Source organism: Pseudomyrmex gracilis, unplaced genomic scaffold, assembly GCF_002006095.1.
Source record: "Pseudomyrmex gracilis isolate BER0280 unplaced genomic scaffold, ASM200609v1 scaffold_10, whole genome shotgun sequence".
Taxonomy (NCBI): domain Eukaryota; kingdom Metazoa; phylum Arthropoda; class Insecta; order Hymenoptera; family Formicidae; genus Pseudomyrmex; species Pseudomyrmex gracilis.
In genome coordinates, this window is record NW_018020594.1 from 1,452,457 (window position 1) to 1,477,738 (window position 25,282).

General features: G+C 34.2%; 1 protein-coding gene across 3 annotated transcripts in view; it reads right to left on the reverse strand.

Annotated features, from left to right (window-relative positions):
• Positions 1 to 25,282, reverse strand: part of LOC109862347 (slit homolog 1 protein) — a 95,978-nt gene that overhangs the window by 24,744 nt on the left and 45,952 nt on the right. The window contains exon 1 of one of the 3 annotated variants that reach the window (XM_020442392.1): positions 19,714 to 19,763. The exons of 1 other annotated variant lie outside the window; for it this stretch is intronic. The gene's annotated coding sequence lies outside the window, so the exon portion shown is untranslated. Of the gene's footprint in view, positions 1 to 2,409; positions 2,493 to 19,713; positions 19,764 to 25,282 lie in introns of those variants that run through there. One more of the 3 variants, XM_020442377.1, reaches the window with a different exon arrangement.

Sequence of the window (25,282 nt, forward strand, 5' to 3'; positions counted from 1 at the left end):
TATATATATATATATATATATATGTATATATATATAGATATATAAAATGACAATATAAATATAATATTGATCACGACTTCTACTTTTCCAGACTCTTCGTGAACAAATTTCTATTGTTATTTCAATAGAAAATCATTAATTTATATAAAGTATACAAAGATACAAGTACAGATTTGTTTTCTTGCATATGTTGATGTAAAAAAAAAAATGTTATTTAAGAAAAATACTAAGAGTAATATTTTTTAAATATTTTGTTAAAATATTTTCTTATGGCTAACTTTTTTATGCTTGTTGGCTTTGTTAAGATATTTTCTTATGATAACTTTCTTATAGCTTTTTATCTACATATATTTTATTTATAGAAATTTCTATAAGTATTGCATAAAGAAAAGCTTGTATTATAATTGTATGATTATTAATATATGTTATAATTAAAACTTATGCTACACTTTCTCTTACATGGTACTTATAATAATACTCTCTTTTTCTTTTTTCTAAAAACAGCTTGAGCATATTTTTATATTGCTTGAGATATTTATTTTTAAATTTTGAAACCAAGGCGATTTTTAATAGGAAGACTCGCGTTAATGGAGTATACTAGTTTTTTAAATCATATAAATGGAAATATCTGTAGAAAGTTATGATTGATAGTTTTGGTAAAAAATATATAACTTGATGTCTTTGTCAGAAATTTCATCTGTAAAATCTATATTTACAATAACGCAAGTGGTGCAAATTACTCATTACAATTGCGATCAAGTCAGTGTCAGAATCAAGGATGGATTTTGCGGTTGAAATAATCTCATTCTGCCAGGGATGGATCGCAAACGTGCAACGAGCTTCGCGAAATATCGTTACCAAACTTAACCTCGTTCTCTGCTCCAGTGATATACGTGAACATTTACGATCTCATCGAAGGCACGAGCACCATCGTACTCGTCGCGCGCAATAAAACGTTATCGGATTTATTCCGCCAAAAATTTTGGAAAATTGCATACACCCAACTTATGTGTGTCACATGCGACAATTTTCTGAAAATATGAAATTTCCAAACAACAAAATAATGATTATAAAATCATTAATATGACTACACACGTTTTTATTATTTTTTATTTTATTTTATTTTTTCTAATAAAAAGTTACGATAAGATAATAATTTTATGTTTTTATTTTATGTTCCGAGCGTCAATAAAGATAAGTTAGTTAGTTTTTTTGTAATAAGATTTTAAAATATTATTGAAAATTATAATAAAATAAAAAATAAAATATTATCAAAAATTAAAATAGAATTAAAATTAAATTATAACATGTATTATCACAAAAATTTTTCAAAAAATGCAATTATTAAAATTTTAAAGTTGTATAAAAAATACACACAAGTTTTTAAATTAATGCAATTTTAAATTGTTACAAGTATTTCTAGTCAAAAATACACACTAAGAGATTTTGTTAACTTAAAATATGTTTTAAAGTTTAATTGCTATTTTATTGAAGGCAGTGACTAAAATAAAGTGACTGATCTAAATATGTATATAAAGTAGCACACAATAATATTTCGATGGGCATTGATACTGAAATGTGTTATTATTAATTGCTTATATCACCTTCGAGAAATAGCCTTAGGCTGGATTTGTGTTTATGACATAAAGCACCGGAAACAAAATTGCTTCGTATATTTTAAATTGCAGGCAGTGTTAAATCTTGTTGCTAATGGTCCTCTTTGTCTACGTATTATTATAGTTCTATCCCTCCAGACAGTTTTCGCCGTGTATCATACCGTTAAACCCGATATTTTTCTTTCTAGTCGCTACCACTGTTACGATGATATTTCCTTAAAATATTAATGCTCTTAAACTTCGGAATTTAAAACTATTTTATGCGTTTAAAAAAACAAGTGTGTTTCTGAGAAACAGTACAAATTTTTACTTATTGTTTGAAATACATTTTTTACGCACATCTACGTAAACAAATAAATGCACAGCGTAAAATTATTTGAATAAATAAGCATCTAGCGTAGTGTTTACGTAAATCATTACGGCAACTTTATGGCGGATGCTACTGGTTCAAATTATCTTATGCTATGCAATTGTGCGTACGATGGTTTTAAGATTGCGAAAGAAAAATTTAATAAATAAGATTATGAAGTAAATATAAATTTGTAGTATTATTTATAAGTAGGTTGATACAAATTTACATTTTTTAAATAAAAGATTGTACGTAAATGAGCGTCTGTGAAATAATATATTATGTAATATCACACAAGTAGTATTTTTCTTAGAAAAAAAAAATAGGTTTTATATGAGTACAAAGAAAAGCTCATGAAATGAGATATGACAGTTCGGTCTTGCTTGTTATTATATTGTTTAATTTATAAAAATAAACTCCGTATTAGATATTTGCAAAACATACTTATCAATCTATCTGCGGTTGTCTTAATGCACGGCACTTTCGCGGCAACTTTGCAACTTTTTGCTTCTAAACGTGAATAACACATGCACTAAACTGATACTGTCTGTTTACCACTCGCGCACGATTTGTAAAAAATGTGACGTACGATGTGTAAAAATAAGACGTGATAACATTTGCTCCGTGTTTTTAAGATAAACTGCATGAGAAATTGAAACACTGTTGCGTGTACAAAGCAACTTCGTAGTCACAGAGTCGAGTATATCAGATAATAATCCGGGTTAAATTCTGGTCTAAGTCTCCGCAGGTTAAGCACCTGGTCACCCTAGATTTGCCGCGGGAGTTAGTAGCTTTGGTCCTGACACTCATATTTCATAGTAGCAGCTCACGTAGAAGATAAAGATTTCTTGAATTCAGAAAATCTGATCTCTATGGCTACGAAGATTTATAAGATTTTACTTATCTCTTCCTGAATAAAACAAGTTATTTTCTTTTTTTTTTAAACTTGAAAGATATATTGCAAACTTAATACGTATTAAAATATGTATTATTATATAAACTTTAATTATATACACAATAGAGTTTAAAATTAAATTCTAAAGTGATATAAATTGCAGTTTTGTTGTATTGTTCACATCTACTGTAAAGTCATTTCTAAAGTAAATTTATCTGCAAATTAAGTTTACGTATATGAACTCTTCTCTAAAGTATAGTATTTTGTCTACGAATATTACTTGAATGAATTGATCATCATCACAGAAGATCCGTCTCTAATTAAAAAGTTCGGATCGCTTCTCAGTGAGTATATGCATAACGCACGCTAACAAGAATGAATAACTCTTGTGAAGTCTTCCGTGTAGTTAATACGATAACCCCTCGGTTATACGATTATTCCCCGCGGGAGCAGGGAAAGTCTAAACTAGGAAAAGCCATAATCGTACAGTTACTATTTTAAACATACGCGTATATTATAATTGATGCCTTGGACCGTCGTTAAAAAGACTCACGCGTGCACCTCCGCCGGTTGTAAATAACAATTAGCGCCGGAACTCTCCGTGATGTTAACTAGGATTAGCAGCGGTCGTTTTTTTTTCTCCCGCGAGTAAAATTAAAATATTTCGCAGCCGTCCAATTACAATTCTCTCGCGTAGCAGCATGATTCTCACAATCGACATTACGGAACTGCATACATCACATTGAACGCCAAATGATTGCGCTACGTAATTAATTGTCATCGGCTGAGTAAAAATATTTTTTTGCTTCTTTATTGCAACTGACACGTCGCGTGAGCGTGAATTTTGTTTCGTACTGAATATACAATGTGATCTGATGCAACTGATCGAGACGTCATTGTTTATTTCTGTTTAAATTGAAAAGTTGTTTTTATTATACACACCTAAATTAACACGAGAAAAACAAGTAGAAAGTAAACAGTCGGATAATATTTATAACAGACTAATTTATCATCGCAGAAAATTACACTGCAAACATCGAGACTCGATATGTATATTTACAAACTGGAATTATATTCCCTTTTCAAGGAACACATTTATTTTTTAAACACTTTATAAAAATACATAGCATCGCATAAAATATCCGCACGACGACGCGATGTGAGTGAACGTTTGGTGCGAGAATGGGTTTACCACGATTGCCTCTTCGTGGCGAGTAGTCTGAAATGTTCCGCAAATCACTTCGGTTAATGGCAACTCCGCATTCGCCTCACTGGCTAATCTTATTAGACAGGTAAAATATTTACGGGACTCTCCATCGCGGAGCCCACGCACACCGAGACAATACAGTCTGCGATAATGGCGCCGGAACTCTGGAGCATTCATTAGCCGACACGTCTAGCTGCCAAAGGCGATTCGCAGATCGCAAACTAATTGTGAGAGTAAACTGCCGCGTTTGTGGCTGCTCAGAGAGAGATAGAGATAGATACAGACAGAGAGAAAGAAAGAGAGAGAGAGAGAGAGAGAGAGAGAGAGAGAGAACAAGAGAGTTCCACTATCACACAGATCAGATGATAAGATTGATCAATGATACTCAAACTGCGTTAGACACGTTACATTACAAAGAGAATCAAATTGCTTTGCTTGTTGAGTATCAAATTCAAATGAGATTACACTGAATAATGTATTTCATTAGAAATTTCGTAAGAAGAGAGTGTTTGAAATTTTACATATCATTTCTATTGGAATTAAATAAGTCTTATCGGAATATGTCACAAAGTAAATTTTTTTAATATCATCTGACTTTTGTCATGTAAGTTGCTTATCTAATATTACGTTCTTGATATAACCATAAAAGAAGATTATAGTCCCGCCATCGGGAAAATTATTATATAGAACGCTCTCTCTCTCTCACTCTCTCTCTTTTTCGCTTTCTTTTGTTCGCTTCGTGTGAGCGTTGTGATATCTAACGCTTCGATCGTTAATAACCGCCGTTAACACAAATCATTCCGTTTGAACACGGTGTATATCCAACTAATGCAATAATTTTCATCTGTACCCCACTCTCCGCATTGCTATTGTTTGCGTCACGTAATTACTACGAGCGCAATGGTAAAGCAACTGTGTGCTAATATGCACATAATCGACACCGCGTATATGTGGATCATGTGGCGCGCGGTTAATAGCTTCGTCGTAGGTGCGCAATTTACGAGCCACCCTGATGAAATTCGTTACTATATAGAGGACATATAAGCAGCTACTAAGTTTTTAATTACGTGACGCGCAACTGCCGGCCACGTTTTATAGTCGAAGCCGATCTAGCGTTTTAACGAGCAATGAGACTTTTACCCCTTTTTTTATTATTAAATTCGGACGAAGCCAAGATGAAAAAACCGCCGTTCAATCTGTGCACAGATGTTTCGAAAATTATATACGACAGATTAGAAATAATTCTCTCTTTCTCTCTCTCTCTCTCTCTCTCTCTCTCGCTTTTTATCTTTCTTTTTGTTTTCTTTCTCTTTTCTTCTCGCAAGTTTTCTGCAACGTAAATTATAATTTCAATTGCATTTCATCGCGCGACTCCTCGTATTTATCTTCGGTATAAGCTTTGTGCAAGCCATAACGATTTCCGATAGCGTATATCTGGCATAGTAGGTGTGACACGAATGCCGCTCAAGTTTTATTCGCTGCACCGATATATCTCGGATTTTGGTTGAAATGTGACTAGAATTACACGTCAGCAGTTTTACAACAACGGCGGCAATTCTATTTCCGCGGCAGAAAGATCTCTAGTAATACGCGCAAGAATAACGGTTTTGCAATAATCTATATCGGTCTGCGACATTCTTGACAACTTCATGAAAAGAATCTTTGTGACAAAATTATATATACATGTATATAAATATGTATATATGTGTATGTATTTATAAAAAGTTTTTTTATATTATTTTATATTCACATGCGCGCGCAAAACTTATTTAATTATAATAAATTTTAATATAAAATCCAGTATACACACACACACACAAAATAGTATTTCCTACAACCTCAAAGTTTTTCAATTTGAAATTTTTAACTTATCTAAATAGTGTGACAATTACATTTCTTGTATTGTAAAGATATGCTTCTATTTCAAAAGACTTTATTCGCAAATAATTAAAAAGTTTAACAAATTTGTTATCGAGTATAATAATTTTGTTCTCTCGCTACAAAAGTTTCACATTGCACGTAGGAATCAGTTCACGCTGAGCTGGGGCAAAGGGAAGCTACACATGTTTCAATTTGCGCTTTTTTATCTGACATATTGACGCGCACTCTTTAACAAACAATTGTTTCGATTATTGTAAGCTTCACCTGACTCGCCAAATGTCGCAGTACAGTGCGCGTGTATGAATGACCGAATTAATTGCACGGTATCTGTCGATGTAGGTGGAGCATTAAATTGTTCCCGATATAGCTCAGAAATAGCCGATTATCCTAATTACCTTTTCCGGCATTGATTTTCACTGCAGCAGCGTGTGTCACGAGAATTAATTTCTCGCGCAAAATACTAGTGATTTTCGCATTTGAGTGCGCCAATTCCACGATGATGGATATTTATGGGAGATGAAGAGGGACAGAAACGAGACCAGCTGCCGCTGTTGCAGCTAGATCAGCCAGTGGCTCCGGTCATGGCTTCGTAATAATTAAAAATCGATACAACGTTATGTTTTTCTCCGTAGTTTGCGACGAGAATGCGTACGGCGCGCACATATGCAAATACTCTGTGTGTAATAGTTTAGAAAACAAAACGATAACACGTGCACACATGTTTTCTTTTTCCACAATATACTAAAACAGATTTTTTTTTTTTTTTTTTTAGGTTTGAGAAACTATCCGTTTATGAGGAGAAACAGAAACAACAATGCTTTGTGCATTTTAAGGAAAAGCGATCGCAAAACTCAATCAATCGAACTGATATCGAAAATATCGATTTCTTTTCAATTATCTTCTACAACGGTTTTCGCAACGGTTGGAAAACTTTATCTCCAGATAGATTCGACTTAATGTCATAGCGTAAAAATAACGTTTTGTTTGCTTCGTGACTTATTAATGTCAAGAATCGCTTATGCGGGAAACGGTTAGAACCGTTTCGTTGTATTTTAACATTAGGATCACATACAATAAAGTCGCGAGATTGTCTCTTCGGCGACGCGAATCCGGCCACGTGTAGCATCAACATCGGCATCACGTAGCGACACGCGATGCGGATAGGATAAAATAGCTGCCATCTAACGCAGCAAAGCCGATGTAGTTGAGAAGCGTTACGTGTCGCGAGAAATATCAGCGCAATTAAGAAGAAATAATAGCGCTCGTAATAGCCGCACGTTGTATGATACCTTCTCGTAAAGATTTAATTGTAGTTAAAATGTGTTTTTCAACATGGACGATATCGATCTTGCCGGACAATTTCAAGTAAATGTCGAAAATTATTTGAAATCCTCTTGTGATAGCAAAATGTACCAACACTTGAGGACCGACCCAGTGGTCTCGCGGCCTGAGTGCACGGTCTGCGAACCCGGGAGGTCCCGAGTTCTTGAATCCGCTCACCACCTGGAGGAAGGTGATAAGGATTTTTTCCGGGCCCGGTCCCCTTCAACCGAGTTTATCGGTTTATCGGCGAACTAATAAATCGGGCCTTCAAAAATTAATTCGGGTGTAATCCCAAATTAAAAAAATAATGCACCAAAAAAAAAAGAACTTTTTCAGAATCCGTGACATAAGTGTTTTCTAATTCAACTGCTTTATTGGACCAGTATTTATATTAATACATATTTCTAATTATGTTCTTTAAAGTATAGCAATAATTTTATATTTGTTATTATTTAATGACGTATTATAATACATAAATATTTATTTATTTTAATATTATATGCAGGGTGCCCGACAATTAGTGTAAAATCTCTCGTAGGCAGGTAGAAAGAGTAAAAATGAGTCGAAAAGTCGTGAACCATTTTTTTCTATTACATGTAATAAAGGAGTAATTAGTGAATAAATCAAGCCAATCAGCGTCGTTTTAAACATTTGGTTTAAAACATGTTTAAGAAAAAATGTATGTTGAAAATGTTAGTAGATTTAAACATGTTTTAAACTAGTGTTTTAATCATAAGTGTTTATTTAAAACATATCAATCCTGGATTTGAGCGAAGACTTTTCTCACAGAAGTACGTTTCAATCGCGAGCATTGCAATTGTTACAATGTTGACGACAAGTGTCTTCGAAATTCGACGAAAATTACATTCTAACGATAGCGCATTAAGGTTAATGGCAGGTACGGACTTCATACACGAACCGAACTGAAATCACGACCCTCGAGCGCCGCTTTAATGACATTATCCAACTTGCGAATTCGAGGTCGAATTTTCGACGTCACACAATTGTTCGAGTTTCGATGTCGAATGTTTTCAAATTCTTTGCGTATTTGTTTGCGGAAAAAGTGCGTCGCAAAACAAATATTGTTGTATGTGTATTGTTGTTCGTGTAAACTCCTATTAAATATTGCACAATAAGCAGACAGTTCTTTTAAATCTTCTTGATGCAAATCAGATCGGTGAAACTCGGTAATGAATTATCGTTTACATTTCTGACGTGACAATGATGCATCTGAATCCCGCTCCAAGTATGCAAACCGCAATAGGAGAGTGTACAAAATTTTTCCCGCGCGGGATACTGAAATGTCTGGACTAAATGATAAAGTGCCGGCATGTGTAAGAAGAAAATAAAAATAATAGCACGCGCATTGTTGTTCGACGGGGGGCAACGTTCCGGAGGAGGTTACGAGCGTTACATCGCGAGAGGTCAATGAAACCTCGTAAAGCGATGAACAAAAGCTCGTTGACCGTTGAAAGCCGGATTAAACTTCTGAAGAAACGACCAAACCTTAAACTGCGCGTTATACAAAAAAAAGCAGAGAAATTGAATGTCTTTCTCACATATGTAAATTTTTGATTATTGGATTTTTTTTCAAATGTATGCAAAATTCGCACATTTTCAGATATTAAAGCTACAGTTTTTGCATGTTAACGCCGTTAGATACACATTCATGTTCAAATAGTATTATATTCGTAAGAGGTCGCGTAATAGCAAAATCTATTGTCTGGCAAGCAAAGGATCCGGATTTGAATCCCGGCCAGTCATCCATTATTTTTTCGCTTTTTTATTTTCCACAGAAGAATAAACCAAGACTTGGATAGCTTAATGATGTTTAAGAATATTTGCCCAGACAGCGAGAAAACACACTTGCGCATATTTTTCGCAAATGTATTTAAGTATTAAGAGAGAGTATCGAAGCAAATATTTCTTTTAGTTGACTTCAAGTCTTTTTGATATAAAAAGCACGTTTATTTTCGAAAAATAGTTTATATAATTTAAATATGTAACGTAGACTGTCACAATATAACTATAATTAATTAAGTATAAACAAATGTTCTGGAGAATTGCATTATCCTGGCCTCAATAATTAGATGGAGAATTTTAATTAATAATAAATAATATTGTTCGTTATTACTGTTTCTGCTGAATCATATAATGAAAATATATTAACAAATATAAGCAATGGCTATAGATTGTATATCGTTCGTCAATAAGAACAATAAGTAATTGTCTTTGCTTGACTGCGCCAATTGACTCTTGGCGCAATATTAGCATGCATCAAGTCTAAGCTACTTTTACATATTTCGAAATCGCACTATAGCTTTAACGCAACACCGTCGGAAATATCGCCATCGAATCGCTTTGCGAATAACAGTGTGACATAAAATAAAAAATAATATTTGTATGTACATGTAAACAGAAAAAATCAAAAGAATAAATTAACACAATTTTTTAAAAGAGTGTTTACATGTATGTAAAGAAAATAAAAACCTTTCTCTCGTAAAAAAACCATTTATATTAAAATATCAATAATCATTGATGACGTAGCGAGTTACGAAACATATACGCCAGATTTCATATTGATGCTGACAGTTCTCGTTGTTGACAACCGTCGCAAGCGTATACATACATATATATATATATATATATATTGTCAAGTTCGATAGAACTTCGCGAAGCGGCAAACAAAAGCTTGTTGAATAAATGAGCCGGGTTACATCCTGGGGGAACAGCCAAGTCTTACCCGTTGAAGGCGTAAAATATACCGAAACAACTGCTGTGTTTCTATATTTATCTCGATCTCCTGTTCTTCGACTTACAATGGTCACGTAGCTTTCCGGACGAACGGAATTAACTGCTCGATTATATTCCCGGATATAATTAATCCATTTATGCTCTGCTCACGTGACGAAGAAGCAAAATGGTAGTATAGTCCCGGGAACATGGAAACTGGTGCTCATCATGGTTTAGTGCGGAATTAGGTTTGTCTCGATAAAATTCTTTTTGCAGATAATACGAAAACGGATAAAATCGTTACGGCGAAGTTGTGTAACTTGTTGTGTATTTTACGACAATGGTTGTATTTTGAAAGTTTTAATTATTCACAAAGAAAGTAAAGAGAATGAAAATAAACCTGAAGTATCTGTTAGCAGTTTTGTCACTCGTTCGAGCGTACCTCGCGCGCTAAATTGTATTTTTCATCAAATATTCAGTTAGAATAAATTTTCACAGAGAATAAACAATACGAAAGTTACACAAAAATCGATGAGTGAAAAGTTTCATTACACACAAGAGAGAGAATGTTGTCGAAGTATGTGAAATGAGATAACAGGTATAAAAGCGCATACAAAGTTTTATCAATTTTATTGTGTCTTAGATAACTTTTTTTTTTATCACGCGAACGTTCTATAGTTCATTTATTACATGAGAGATTGTGTCGCTATAACGTGCGATAGTTTTTCAAGTACTCGTTTCATCAGTAATGTTTGCGTGAAAATCCACGCGTGGCGATCGTAAAACCCGGCTGCAGCCGGGTCGAAGCTACTTGTAGGATACAACAGCTTGCGTTGTCTTAATAGTGTCGCGCATGTTCCTCTTGGCTGCGCACCGAGGTGCATCCTCCTCGCAAGCGTTTTGACGATGCCGTCGTAAACCAGCTCGCACACACTTTTCTCCTTCTTGCACCCTGTTAAATATTTAAGTAGACATCGCACGATGCTCACCGGTTGTATGTAGCGAGACTGACAAGCCCTTCCCGGGCAACGCAAATTGAGCCCCAAGGGTGTCGTCAAGGTGAAAATTGGAGAGCACCGAGCGAAGATGGTTCTTCATCTCGGAAAGATACGCTTAGCAAGACCGAGTCTAATTCCTCTGACTTTGTTATATCAGCGAAAACAAAATAGCGAAACGCTCGTTGAGCAAAAGCGATTAGCTCCTTCATCACATCAGATCTCCATCTTCCGGATTTATCTCGTTTTTCGGCTTCCGTGTGAAATAAACACGTATTTTCGCGAATAACGTATTCTCGGATTGTCAGTGGTCTGATTTTTCTCTCGAAGCACTCAGAAATTCTCTTTCTTTCTCTCTCTCTGTCTTTGTGAAAATCCTTATATTCCAGGCACGTGTCACAAACGTAGCACGTTAAGGAAACTTGGTCTTATAAAGAAAAGAATGTCGCTGACTGTAATACACATTTTTGCGAACACGTACACACTGAAGTGATGCTGGCATGAGAACACGGAGTGTATCAAATATTTCATCTTCTTATGTGCTCTCATCATGTTTGCAGTATTTAACGAGTTTCATGTATTTATCGACTTCGTGTGCACGTTTAAAGGAGACGAGAATCGATTTACAAGCGAGAAAGCTGTTTACACATTGCAGCGTGTATATGTACTGCAATTAGTGTTTGTAAAATTATATAAAATTAAAACATAAGATTTTCTCATTTCAAGAATTGAGATTTTTATTTTTCATTTTCACTTTTGTTAAGTTAATTAAGCAGCAGAAATTTATCCGAAAGAGTAATATATATCAAAAAATATAAAATAATAATATATAAAAAATTTTTAAACTTTGTTATGTGCTGTACGACAATATTGCTGTGTTTCGGTATTGTAAAACAGACACATGAAAAATGTTAGGTAAATAATTATTTTTGTTGTAACAATAACTGTCGCAATCGTACAAAATATTTATTTATTTAATATTTAATTGCACGTTCTTCAAATTTTCAATTACTCATTTCAATGATTGCCCAACCTTGAATATCAAATAAATTCGCTGTAATACCTCGGTAGGATTGAAGGAGAGGAAACGTAAATGAGAAGTAACGAACGACGGGAACGTAGTTTAGCAATGTTTTATGTAAATCGTGAGCGAGAAATTGAGGCATACATGCAATCGTCGTATTCAGCACGTAGAGGACCGCCCAGAACTTTTTAATTAACACTACGTGGCGACATTTATTTATCGCGTCCAGGAGAAACTCCTACTACTTCATCACGTTATGTGTATGTACGAAGCTAACATGGCGCATGCGTCTCGGTCAAATGAGAATTCACTTCCGCCTCATTTATCTGAATAATAGAACATGCGCGATATGCGTTATGGTCTCCTACCTGCTGCTATAATTGCGGCGGAAATACTGTGTCTTCTTCTCGAACTAACAGCGAGTAACAGTGTTTATAATTCGGGCCGCGCCGCAGTTATTGATCGATTGTTATGATGACGTGCATCTTTTGTTTTTGTCGCAATTTCAATGCAATTACGGCAGCGAACCTTGCGGCAGTCAATAAGAAAAAAATCGTTTGATCGTATCTGCCCCATTTTACCGCGACAGATATCTTTCTTCCCAGCGATATGTATTGCAATCGTTTCTTTTTGTTTTGCATCATTAAATATTCCTTTTAATACAAATTTCAAGATTCTATGTTAAAGATTTATTTAAAGTTCACACAAAAGTATAAATGTATATTTTAATTATATTGTTACTTATTGCTTCTTCTGAAGCTAAATTTAAGTTATTTTCAGTCACGAATTTCTTGAAAATTAATTATTTGATATTTTAATCAAATATTGTTATATAGTCTTGAATTAATATTTTATTATTTTCTCATGAAGAATAATAACATATTTATTTTATAATAATGTAATGAATGAAATTTCTACAGAGCTCTAACATTTGGGATTTAAAATAAATTATTAAGACAATTTTTTACTTATTAATAATTATTTATACAAAAAAGAACTCGATAATGTGTGAACTTTTGCTCTAACTGCGATTTAGCACTATTTGAAATCGCATTTTTTTCACAAATTGCAACAGCGGAGAAATGAATATCAGTTTACGAGCAGAGATATTGCGAGTTCGTTCGTTTGTATGACCGCAAAATGTATCGCGCGCGGTGTTGGTCTCGGTTTCATTTTCGAATTAATTTTAAAGTGCGTGCAAAGAGGACGCATAAAACACAAAGAAGAGAGAACGAGAGAGAAAGAAGAAGATAAAGGGGAGTTGCGGTAAAAATGGAATGCGGGAAACAAAGTAAAATCGCGCCTCGCGGAAGTGGAGGCGGCGGCAACGGCGGCGGCGGCGGTGGCGGCGGTTGCAGTTCGTCGAGATACGTAGCATCGCTCCGCGGATTAAAAAACATTCGTGCTTTTTTATGCACCGCTATCTGCGCGCGACAATAAACGATGAAATATGCAGCCCAGCATGGTTCTTTAAAGCCAACCCAGCCACTACGTTAAATTATCCAAGCGCGGGATCGCGTTTCCCGCGCGCGACATCCAGTCACGTGCAAGATCGATATGAGAATTTTTTTTTTCACAGAACCACTCTTGTATATAGAAGGGATACTTCTTCATGGGACTTTACGTGAGGGTTGATTCTGTAAGGGCAATTTATGAGAGTGATCTCTGGAACTTTAATATTTTCAGAACGTTGTATTCTTCATGTGCGCGAGATTGTCAGCAAGTATCGTCGTCACGCACACTTACCGAATTGTGACACACATGCATGTATAAGTCATAAAATATGTGACACACGAATGTATCGCGTATATTTATCTCCGCATGTCGGAGAAATTCTTCTCATTGGCGACACACAAGCCAAACTTCTTTCTTTTTTTTTCAGAAAAAAATAAAAACAAAATAATCACGCGTACTTCACTCATATATTGTTTTGCAAACTATCGACGACAAGATTGAATATCTACAACGTATCAGTTAGATCTTCATATCTCACATTGCCTGCGAGCAAATAACGGCGTATGAAAAGTTGAAACTCGGCTGTGTATAGTATATCTTGCTGCAAAACTGTACATATGTGTATATATAGACTCCAAAGTGCGTAGAGTGTGTGTAAGTGTTATGTGTCGCTTGCACACGAGACTTGTGCGCTTTTCTTGTTGGTTCTTTTATTTACTCGCTTCCACGAGCGATGTATCGCGATATTGCGAGGACAATAAGTTTTGTCGACAAAAGGACTCTCGCGAGAACAAAACTCGACAAGCGAAACACGAAGAGTCGTATTGATAGAAATAGCTGACGAGAGAAGAAAAAACCATTCGGTTTAGATATTAATCTCTGGAGTTTCACATATAGAAAAAAAAAAAAAAAAAAAAAAACACAAACTTGATATTGGCACTGTAAAAAAGAGTTTTACTTTAATCGAAGAAACGAAACTTCTAACAAGAAAACGACTATTTTATGATAATGCACGTTTGTTTTACGACATAATCATGTTGTGAAACTAGAATGCGCGCGCATTTTCATTGTTATTTTCCAAGAATGTACCTAATTTATACTCCTTTGTAAACTCCGTCTGAAGCAATTAAAATATCTCGCTAGATTTAAGAAAGAACAATGAAAATATTCTCGCAAACGCCCCATTCGAAGAGAAGCTGCGACGACTTTTGCTTGTGACAATTCAGACTATATTTTTGCAGCGCGTGCATATCCAAGCATTAACGCGTAACATCCTCATTTGTTACTCTTGGTGTGCTCATTTTCTCTCGAGATTTTTCTGATAAACGTGACGAATGCGAATATATTTCTTCCGTAACTTTATTTCCCTCTCTGCACTACTACCGCGTGTGTGTGTGTGTGTGTGTGTGTGTTTGAAATTATAGAAACATGCATCGCGCGTATGAGTAAATTAACTTTTGAAAAAAACTTTTATATATGAGATATTTAGACTTACGAGATATATTTACGAGATATTTAGACTTAGATTAATAAATAAAGTTTGATCTCGATTTTCAAAGACGACTTGCAAAATGTCACACAGTACGTATGTATTAACACGCGATCGCATTTTCGTCGTTACTTGAAGACAGAGCGCTCGTAGTAAATTCACATTACCGTCTGCGTTAATCCATATCTAAGCTTATAGCAAGACTCTTACTTTGTCCTAATTAGTCTAAAATTGACTGCCATAACATACCGTCGTTTACATACGCGCTATACTAATCTGGCATTAATGCGTCTGCGTAATGGGCTCGGGTCCGGATCCATTCTGAACAAATATTATCTCAAGATGTCTCAACGCGGGTCGTTCCGGTATTACTTCAAACGCAAATTACTCAAACAGAAAAATAGCCTGATTAAATAAATTAAAGACAAGCAGAATTAAGACGATTCTCTCGTTCTTTTTCTCTTTTTGTCTATCTACAAACATGTATGTCTCGGTTTTATCAATTGTTTCTATAGTTCACTTGCCGTCAGTAACAAATGCATTAGCTCTACAACGAAGCTCTTACAGAGTTGAAAATATAAAACAATTAACTGCAAAACTTTTTATATAATATAGAAAAAAGTTAAATAATATAATATAGAGAACGGTATAGTATAATATAGAAAAATAATATAGTACAATATAATATAGTATAATATAGAAAAAATCATTATTTACGGAAGGCAAAATTTTTGTTCTAATAAATTGATTGCTTATAAAAATTATTTTAATTTCTGCAGTTGCGACAAAACACATTATATATTTAAAATAATCTTGAGTAGAGAAAAACGCAATGTATTTTTTCACATAATTTAAAATATTTAGAAAAAATGTAACGAAGAGAGTGATCCATTTTATAAGATTATCGTAATATCTACTGTGCATATGTATTAATATACACATATATATATATATGTATATATATTATGTATATATATATGTACATATATGTGTATATATATATATATATATATGTATATATATATATATATATGCATAATAGATAGAAGTATGTACATATATATATAAAACATGTTCTATGAATATGCATTCAATTTACCGTAGCAAAATAATTATTAATAATTATGGGTAAATGCAGGTATACTAGCTTTAATTAAATGTCAGTTACATTATATTCATTAATTTATTATATATTACATATAACCGCGCTTATACGAGCGTCAGGGTTTAATTATAAATAAACTACGCAGTATCACACATTTAAATCTTCACGCCAGTCAATCTGGATTTTTGGCATATTTTTCATGCGCGACGGTGTCGCGCAAACAGATCCCGCATTAAAACTTTCAATTAAGTTGCTCTGCATTAGTGATGTGTTTTGACTTTTTCGTGTTATTAAATTAAATCATATCTGTATCGCGATAATATATTAATAGAGACAGAAAAAAAGACTCAGACAGAGTTCTAGAAAACTTTTTTTTTATAGATTCTCTTTCAAACAATTGTTGAAAAATTTGTAATATTGAAAATATTACGTAAGAGACGATGAAAATAAAAATAAAAAAATTTTGAATTACGTCACATCTTAGATATAATACATAATACGTTCACATGCTAATAGTTTCTAAATCGATCGATCGTAATGCGATGCGCTTCCATTATTACGACGTCACAAAAGACGTGTTTCGCGCGTAAGTTCCTTTCAGCGCTCCGATCTTCATGTAATTCGCGGAGCACGCTGTTCATCCATTAATTTTGCCGTGGATATTCAACAATGCTTCAACATCTCTGCGAGATGTATTTTGCGTCAGTTGAGATATACACTTGGGATAGCCAGAGCGAAATCCGAGAGTTGCGAGCGCAGATATTCCGACAAGTTTCCACGAACAAACGTTACGGTAATAAAATCTCAGCGACTGATGTACCCGAAACTCGCTCTCGATGATTGTTTCTAGTATTTAATTCATGCGCGCGTATGACAACGGTTCGCGACATCAAAGTACCACGTGCTCGATGTTTCACAACAATTCCTCCCAGTTCGATTATCGTTATAGGCAATTAACATGGCGTTTAACGTGAAATCGCGTTACATGCCTTTGAATACACAAGATCCCTTGTGTAATTCATGATTGATGCTATTTTGCCCGATGAGTTATCGTACCGGATGCGTATATTTGTGTACAGTACAACTTCCAGTAAAATTAAAACTTCCGTTGAAAGTATATACTGTAAGCGTCTCTAACGTATACGCTTGACAGAAGTGTCTGTTACATTAGCACGACATGCAATGGCGTAAAAATAAATTTTTGAATAAATAGCAGCTGCAAAACGATAGGCAGAGATAGCGCAGATCAATTTCAGAGTCGATAGATAGAAGTCACGAACGGAGGATTGTCACAGTGATCGAAAAACTAGTGTAACTAAAGTTAAAAAAATGCTTCAGCTAAACTCAACAAAAAATTGCTTAATTGATAATAATAAAAATAAATTAATATTATAATTGATAGTACTATTTTGTTTGTGATGTTATCGACAATAAATCTGAATTTTACTCTTTGATCGTACAATACACGACGTTCGAAAAGAACATTTTCACTAGTTCTAATAAATCGCAAAACACTGCAAAAACCAAGAGAATCGCAAGAACTTTCTTTTGAATTTTGTGTAGAATTGGTATCGGATTTCCATCGGGTTGCAAAAGAAATTTCTCGAGCTTGGTTTTATCTTTCTTCTTTATTTTTTTTGTTTTTTTGTTTTTTTCTATTTCCGCATTCCACATTGCTGCAATAAAAAAAAGTTTCTCGTTCTTTGTATGCAAAATTAAATTTTTTTCAAAGCAACACGTAGATAACAGAGAATTCCGATAGTATAGATGCAGTTAGAACAATTGCATTACAGCTTAATATGCGTGTATATGTTATGCAATTGCGATTTCGATGGTTTTTGCACATATTTTTTTTATTACGCTTTTAAAATGTCTGCGCGCGAAGTTTTAATTGTTTTGTTACTCAAAGTTGTCATATGTGGTTAACTTTTATTTTAATTTATTATCTTCTGTAGTTTTAGCATTATTATACACTTGCTTTGATTTTTTGCAAACAATATATTTAAATATATTGTTATAGTATCTATCTATTAATATATTGTCTATCTATAATTAATATATTGTTTATCTATTGTTTATATAAATATATTGTATATCTATTAATAGAGTGTATGTTGCAAACAAACGCAAGTTTCAGAAAGTCTCCGATTTGAATGCAAGTAATAGACAATAGCGTTTTACCTACAAAATAAGTTGTTAATATAAATCGAAAAGTACAGTGTCTTATTTGAAATGTATGTAAACAAACAGTTTTATTGAGACACGTTTCGTAAGTGTTTTCACGTTTTTCTCTCTGCAATTTTCGCTACGTGTTTCTCAAATTCTTCAACCATGAAACTCTATTCTGCGCGTCTGTCTGCGAAGAAATGGATGCACAAAACATCATTCTATATACCATTCCATTTTATTTTCTAGTTTGCCGGACGAATACGTTTTGGCCGGTCCCTTGTGTGAGATTATTTTGTTATTTCTTCAATCTGTATCCTTGACAGTGATTTTAAGTAAAGCGAAAAAGTAACAAGGGAAAAGAAATATAAACACATGTGTGGTATATAGAAAACGCGTTTTTATCCTACTACACGCGCACATACAAACGTTGCTGCATTAAATTAGAATGTGTATAATTGCATATTTATTTCCATTTTTATTTATTTATTTCAATGAAATATTAACGCATATATCTTTTACCATTCATGATCCCTTCATTTGCGTTTCTGCTAATTATTTCGTAAACTCGTTTATCACCGTAATAAAATTTACGAGCCACAGAGGGCCGCGCCCTTTGTCACGCACTGTAATCATAATTTTTTTGTTGTGCGTAAAACATGTTTGTCATGCGATCGTGCTGTTTTACATTTAACTTTGTACTGATATAAAAAAAAAAAAAAAAAAAAAAAAACAATACATACACATGTATAAAACTCAAACGAAGTATAAAATTGTGCACAAAATGTTTTGTTCTCTTTACATTTGTGAGATTGTCCAAATGAAATTCGCACATACATTCGGAAATAAAAATATTTTTATAAAATGCACACACACACAGTTGTGAGGCATTTATTAAGACAGTTTAACGACTTTAGTGAAATGTTTTATTATATTATTACAAATTGCTTTTGTAAAATATTTGAGCTATCGAATATATCTCTATTTTTAATTATCTTAGTTAAAGTTGAATAAAAAAATTTGTGTTTAAGTGCAGAGCAACTAATGAGAAAAACTTTCTGATATATTTTTCAGCAGATGTGAAAACAACGATATCGAGTTTTATCAATATAACAGTCATTTTTCGATATAACACGCATTTTTTTATTATAAAAAAATGGAAAATTGAAACTAAAAAGCGAAATCTCAAAAAATCTAACTTTTACAAGCTAAGTTAATATGTCGTGTAAATTGTCAGAAAGATTATTTTTTACACGTTTTATATATTGTGAATTGCGTTATTTTTTCGTACACATATCAGTATATTACTATTAACATGCAAATCAGTTCCCATGTATTACATATGTAAGTTTGTAAATATATGTATATTGTATGTATATATAGGTATACCTACCGCGCGCGTTATGTCAATGTGTTTATCTGGTTCAACTTTTACAATCGCGTATTATTTTACTCATGGTGATGTATTTACTCACCCGAATGCTGCGGATGTTTCTCGTTTAATAGGATTCCAGGAGTTGAACTTATATTTTCTACAGTACGTACCTGAAACGAATTGCGAAAATGGAACAAACGTACACAATACAATACGTGCTTTATTTGGAAGTGTCAAAAGTTTAAAGGTAAAAAGAAGCTCATCTCGAATAGAAAATAGAAAATATTTTCAAGAACAAGTTGAAGAAATTGTTTTAAATTAACTTCATTCGCAAGTAAAACATTTTGTTAAAAATCATAATCGTAATTTATCGTAACTTTTGATTTGCGTAAGTACACCATCTTTTAAACTGATTTAATTTTATTAACAATGTGTTATTTTGAATACGAAGAAAAAAATCACAGGTGATGCAATTTCAACACGTGAATTGAACGAGTCACAAGTATGTTGTGTGTTTATTCGCATTTTTTTATACATAAGTACAGCAAGGTACTATAAGAACTCGAGGTAATTAAACTTTAAAGAGGTATACAGATGGTTGTTGACTGCTTGCTAGAGCGTGGTTAAAAGCATCTCTGCGAGTGTGTTGTTTCATCTCAAAGTAAATAGGAAAGGGTGGGAGAGATGACGTGACGTCTCAGTGCAATGTACATCCAATTTCAATTAGATGGTTGCCGGTACGTAGTTACTCGTCGGGTTTCGTTTCGGACAAATGGCTGATTATTATTGGCGGAACTCGGTGTTTCACGGTGATGAATACTCACTCTCTGTATCGCTCTAACCCACACAATTACAGTTTCGCGCGAGGCGCAATGTGATAGAAATTGCATGTCAGCGCGCAATCGAGATTGCAATTTCGCACGGTATTTCGAGACAGTAAAAAATAACATGTGAAGATTTTCTTACAAAACATGTGAACGCGCGGACGATGTAAGTGCACGTTTTTGCCAAATTCAAAATTTGCTCATGAAACCAACTCGCATCAGGTCGCGAGGTTTTTTTTGCATAAATAATACGTGACGAAATAGATGATATAAAAAAACAAAACCATTTTTTAATTTAGAGAATTCACAAATGTTATCTATTACATTAGCAGTAGTAAAACTTCTGATTAAAAATTATAAAACATAACTTTGAGGAAATAAAAACTTGAAAGTTACACGAGAATGAAAACAGTTTTTCATAGAAACGGAACAAAATTGAGATTTCCTTAGAAATGCTTTATGTATTTTAACACACACTACACACTTTGTACAGAATATACGAAGCGTAAAGTTCTGTATGTGTACTTTTATGCGTGTGCGTGCGCATACGGTTGTTTTTTTGAGAACAAATAAATTCAAAGCAAAAGTATCACATTGAAGTTTTTTCTCAGTAGTAACACAATAATATAGCAGAAAATTCCGCATGAATGCTGCGCTTTAAACTCACTTTCTGGGTGTGTTTAACCCCGTGACAAAGAATTAAAAAAAAAAAAAAAAAAATTTTTTTTAATGACCATCTCCGGCAAACAGCTGCGTTCTTTATGTTAAAAACGCTCTTAATTTCTCAGCTGAAATCCTTCCGTGCGTGCTTGGCTTAATTGTTGCCCTGTGTTTGTCTTTGAATCTCCCCATATCAGAGACGTTTTTTTAATTCAAAGGTAGACCCTTTTAAAATCTTCCATCAAAAGCAGAAAAATCATCGTTTATATATAGACCGAGAGATTGACGAACGCGCGCGCAGATGCTTTATTTCCGCTCGAGATACCAATATTTTACCTTGAGTTGTTTGTAAAGAAGAAAGAGATATATATGCGCTCGTTCGATTTCAAATACAATCTTACAAAATACGAAGTTCTCGATCTCTAAGAACTTCCATCAGACGGAGAGAGAGAGAAAGAGAGAAAGAGAGTTGCATCAATATATGTTTTTCCCCCGTTCTTACCTCTTTCGAAAAATAGATCATAGACAAGTATCAGAGACAAGTACACATATTTTTCTAAAGTGTTAAATTCCAGATTTATCAAAATGCACGTATCACGTACAAATATTATTGTTCAATTTTGTGATATGAGAAAATGTACATATGTAAGTAAAACCCATTTCGTGTTTTTAATGCGTTGCGATAAAGCACGTTAAAAATCGTCTATCTCACACAGCAGGGGATAAAAATTATAAACAACGTTGTAATTGAAATATTTTCCTCTCAAAAAAACCGGGTGCTTGCGTTATTCATGTGAAATTACGCTTTAGTCCTTCAATTGCAGACAACATCGTAATTAAAACCTATTTTTATTCTCTCTCTCTCTCTCTCTCTCTCTCTCTCTCTCTCTCTATTTCACATTTACACGCGTTACTGCAATTTGCGTAATAACTTGTTGTGAGCTCTTATGCGAGTTAAATATCGTGATTCTTATTCTTCGCGCGTATAATAAGAAACATCGTGGTAAAAGTGAATTGAAATATCTATTTGCGACCTATTTTTGTATAGAAGAATATCGAGATCAAAGGAAAGAATCTGCGAGGGCTCTAAGAAACGTTCTCCTCGCCGATTGATTCCACCTTTGAAGGTTTGCGAACAAGCAAATCCGATTCGGGCACGCTATTTCTCCGACGAAACATGATTATTATTTTTCTTGAGAGATCGCGAAGAGACATTTTCCCCAAGAGAAATGATTTTCCGCGCGTATTCGGGAATAAAAATATTTGCGGAATATTTCCCTCTCCGCGTTACGCATTCACGCTTTAATTGCTGCAAGCATGCGAATGCTGCGGGAGCAGGAAATAATCCGCGTGAATAAATCTTTCGAACACACAGACCGGGACAGTACAAATGTGTAACCTTCGCTCTCCGTTCGCAAGCACATTGTGTCGTTGTGCACGTTGAATTATTGTACCAGATATTCTGTATTCGTTGTAAACAATGTCGGCGCAAAACAAAAGCGCGCAGTACACATTTTAACAAAATTGACTTACAACATGCAAAAAAACAAAAATGTAAATATCTATTTTTGATGTAGCTATACGGTGATATTTTGCATTCGGCATTATTACAAAGTTTAGATGTATAAATGTTCGACGACACACGTTGTTTCGTTTGTGTAAATCGTTGCTTTTAAAGTTTCGGACAATTCGCGAACTGAGCCGCAATAGAAAAGGATAAGCGCGAACGGCGAGAGAGCGCTTGATAAGCGCATATCCGAAAGGTAATTTGTAACAATCAGACAGTCGGAAGTCGGAAGTGTACAGCAAACTTTCCGACAGTTACGAGTGACAGTTCAGAAGATATCGCGCTATCATAAGAGGGTTATATTGAAACGAGAACGTACGACACACCTGTAGCACTATAACGTTTCGCATCTCCCGTTCGTCCTTCACGCTCGTCGAGGTCGTTCGTGCCGTCACGTATATCGATAGAAAAACGTGCTCGCTGAAACAGCAGCCGGATCCGAAGGAGTCAGTTTTACGAACGCGCGGACCAGTAGTGGTAACAAGTTTCAGATACGGCAGGAGTCACGGATGGAGTTTCTGACTACAGACGTGTAACGGAGAGACTTACACACATACACACACTCGCACACACATTGTACGGAATCTGAACGATAATATTGGACAACGTTGCGTTCGTCTGGCCGCTTTTCGATTATCGAGTGGCAAAAAAGATTTTCTTTTTTAGAACCGGAAACGAATGTGCATCACACACGTGCTGAAAGGCAGTTTAACGACAATAACGCGATTATTTGTAATCGATTTCAAGTGCATTCGCGTCTCACAAGTTAACACTATTTAAAAAAAAAAAAAACTCGCGGACAAACGGTTGTATTTCGTCAGCTTTGCGCGTTCTCGAGACTTACATCGTGATAAAATATTGCTGACATTAAGTAAATATTAATTAAGACACTTTTAAAAAAAAAAGTTGTTTATAAACTGATACATAAAGATGTTTTTAATATAGTAGGTATGTTTGTTTGTTATATTTTTTGTATATCGCGTTATATTTAAATTACGTTTTCAAGTAATCAGGCGAGCAAATAAAAAAATAATTACTGAAAATAAATACGCATTATTCTAGATTGTGTATATATCTACATATATATACAGAGAGAGAAAGAAAGAGAGAAAGAACAAAACTGCAATATGTTTATAAAATTGTAAATAATAAAATAATTTAACAGTAATAAAATTCACTACTTGGAAAAAGTTGATGTCTTGCAAAACTTGCCTGACATTCATTTTAGAAAGAGCCATTTTAACCGTCGCAAAAAAGTTGTACAAAAACTACGAGAATGATTGGTCTTATCAACTTTATTTCATTTCACGAGCGGCTTTCAAGAAAGGCTCATAGAAATGCAAGATAAGTTGGCTTTGCCACTGTAGATTACGCAAAGAAAAGTCTTTTCACCGGGATATCTGATTATAATGAGGTACGTTCGACGTAACGGAATTTTATTTAAACGAGAAACGAATTTTATTCAAAGTAGTTTGCGGCAATAATTTTTGGCGATGTTGTCGCGCGTGCAATAAATAGCGTCGTGATTAGATCGGTTCGTTGTATTAAGATTTTATGAGCCAATGTGACATTTACTCGCTAGAGATTCACAGTGATAGGATGGTGTCTATTCTCTAGTGGTCTCAGATCCATCATAGAGAATTTCATTCTAGGAAGACTAGAGCGGGTGTTCCCATCGGATAAGAGTATGTTCGTGTAAGCGAACAGCATATCAAGAAGACCACAAGTAATATGACACGGGTTGAGACGAGCTATTGACGTATCACGTCAAAACTCTAGATAAAGTTTTATACCTGTCTTTGATATTTTCTACAAAATTGACACCGGAAATTGAAAGTTCGCTCAGAAACTCAGCTGTACTTTTGCTTCAAATGTGATTTAATTTACACAATATATATGCATATCTTTCTTGAAATAAATAACAAATTGTGAAAAAAGTATGATACACAGAAAAAAAGACTTGAAAAAAAAAGTAGCAAGAAATTAGTTAGTATGGCCGGCAAAGAAACTTTGCAAAATCTATTGAGATTTTTGTTTTGTTGATGGAAAGGTAGACTCAACAAATTTTTCTTGCTGACCACGTAAAAGAAAATTTTTCTTTGACTTAAAAATTCTACGTTGTAATTTTTCACGTAAAGATAATAAAAATCGACCTAGTATCTCTTTTGATTCAATAGTTGTATCTCTTGATTTAACTCTTCACAATAATTTATTTAATATATTACACCGCCTTCTTTCACAAATATACAATAGAGTTTATATTTGGTTGTAAAATAAATCAACGACAAAATCTGCCTAATAATTCTCAAGTTCCGTTTCATTTGTTTACAAGATTCACTTGGTTTGACAGTTTATATTTTGTACTCGACGTTTCCAATGCTCTTACGAATTTGAAAGCAACCAACCGTTGCATTAGAACAAAGAGATGTCTTCCACTATAGTATCCAAACAACATGTTACATGTAACGTACAGACGTTGCGCGCTACAAGATAGGGTCTTCCGAGCTTACGCCAGAGCCAGGAAAATCACGCGGGCGACGTGATGTAATGCGATTTTGGCGAACAGAGAATAGATCCGATGCAGTAGATAGTAGATGTAGCTTTTCGCGATTTCGGAT